Raw genomic sequence first — 2,302 nt, 5'->3', positions numbered from 1 at the left:
TAAAAGTCCAAAAAAGCCCTGCTGAAGCACCTGATCTATGCAGACGCTGTGGATCCTGATCAAACTACTATACTGCTTCTTCCGGTGAAGTGCTTTTTTCACATTTGCAAGCAGCCATAATGACTATCACCTGCTTTTGAAGAAGTAATTCTTTTTTTAATTCCACTAAAGAGTATTTTTTTACACTAGGAACTTTTTTGTGCTGGTTTTCCTGTTGAAGTATTGCAGGAGCGACATTTGGTTCAAAATGTGTTATTTTCATAATATCTACAAGCACATCATTCCCACTTTACAATTGTTTCGTGGCCTTTGTGTGAGGCAACATAATGACTATAGTTCTCAACCATTTTAGACTCAAGGTACCCCTCCTTAGTCTCAAGACAACCCTTGAAATATGCCAGGTGTTAGTTTCTACTCTTGTTTTGACTATGGAAAATAATGCAGCAATTTTTCTGCTGCAAAGAATTCAGAAAGACCTAACAGGTCAGAATATTTTTGACACTGTGTATTCCTATTTTAAATGCCTGGGTTTATCTTGTGAATCACGTTTGCACACCTAACAGTGGTATTGTGAAGCATCTTGCAGCACCCCTGAACAGATCTCAAGATGCCGTGACTGGGAATATTGGACTATACATTCCCAAATTACACTTAGTGATAGAAGCCCACTGGAAAGTGTGCAACAACTTTGAGTCGATTAAAACATTGACAAGAAATAACAAAAGGTATCCACAGTAAGCTAAAAGGCGGTAATTACCTCCAGGGATGGATGCAGGAGGGGGTTCAGTGGCACAGCTACATCCCCCCCCCTGCTTTTGGATTGGACCACACCACAGGAACCTCTGGGGACTTTTTAAAATCCCTCCCTTCCCCTTCCTGCTCAAAGGCATACCCCTCCCTTCTCTATCTGCTTTTCCCTGCTATAGTGAGGGTAGGAAAGCACCAAGAGGCATGTCTGCCCCCTGTGTGGGAGCTGGGCTTAGCTGGAGACTGGGATAGCAGCAGCATACCTTCTCTGATACCGGACAGGTTGGGGGAACTATTCTCCAGCCAGCCGGTTTCCACTGTCCCCTCCCCAGCTGAGCCCAGCTCCTGCTCAACTGTGGCTGGCTCTGGAGCTTTCCTGCCCTTGAGTGTGGAGAAAGCAAGGGTGGCAGGCAAGGGGAGGAGTGGGAGCAGGGAAGGAAGGAGGAGATGTGCCTCTGAGTAGAAAGGAGAAGGAGGGGTAATTTTCACCTGCTTTAGAGAGTTTAAGAAGTCCCCAAAGATTACCCTAGTTTGGTATGCTTCTATTGTAGGGGTGGAAACCCCCAAAGTGTGGGCTGCTACTCCCATACCTCCCTCCCTTTAGGAAATCCTGGATCTGCCCCTGATTGTCCTTATGCCTGCTCCTATTCTGAGATAACTGGAAGTTAATCAGGCGTAGCCTCAGAAACAGGGCTAAGTAATAAGTTACTTTTCTCTTGCTACAAGTTAAGAGCAAGCACCCAGATGGTTATAGGAGAGCAGCCAGCGTGCAGTAAGTCACTTTCCCTTTTTAACTCACTGTAATTTGTTTGTATGTACACCTAACCACAGGAGGCACTAGTAGTCATGAGCAGATCTAGGATTTTGAAAAGGGGAGTCCAGATGGCATCGTGCATTATCACATTTAACACACATTTTTTTTCCAATATTAAACTAGAAGATTTACTAATATGCTATATGGCCAGCACTATATTATTCAATTTAAGATCAAAGCAGAAACAAATACAACTTCACCTGAATGTGCACAAATTTGCTATATATTATAAGAACACAACAAAATAAAATTACTTAAAAATATTGTTTTATTAGTCTGTAGTCATTAAGTTAAATGTACATCTCTTACTCAGATTCATAAAACAAAGTCTAGCCTTTTTGAACTACCTGACAGGGCATCCAACACTTCATTGTTAGTCATTTCTAAACCTGAATTAATATTACCACACCTGATTTAAGGTTTTTAGCTAGAATAAAAGAGTCAACAGGGCTGTGAAATAGAAGAGAGAGATTACCAGGAAGGGTTTACAGTAAAATTCGAGAAGAAAGGATAGTCTGCAGAGTGGAACATCAAGTCTATTATGGAGCGGGTCATCCACACCTGTGGAATGAGGAAGGATTAGCAGGAATCAGGTAGATTATAATGAGCCACGAAGTCCATTAACTCTCTCAGCCCTGCCTGAATAGAAATGCTGCTACCCCTCCCAGGCAGTTGGTTTTAAAATTTGAATTGAGCAGGAATCAAAGGGGGATGCAACTGCACCATTGCACCTCTTCTGAA

This window comes from Alligator sinensis, unplaced genomic scaffold (assembly GCF_000455745.1).
Source record: "Alligator sinensis unplaced genomic scaffold, ASM45574v1 scaffold280_1, whole genome shotgun sequence".
Lineage (NCBI taxonomy): Eukaryota > Metazoa > Chordata > Crocodylia > Alligatoridae > Alligator > Alligator sinensis.
Note: the sequence above shows the minus strand (reverse complement) of the source record.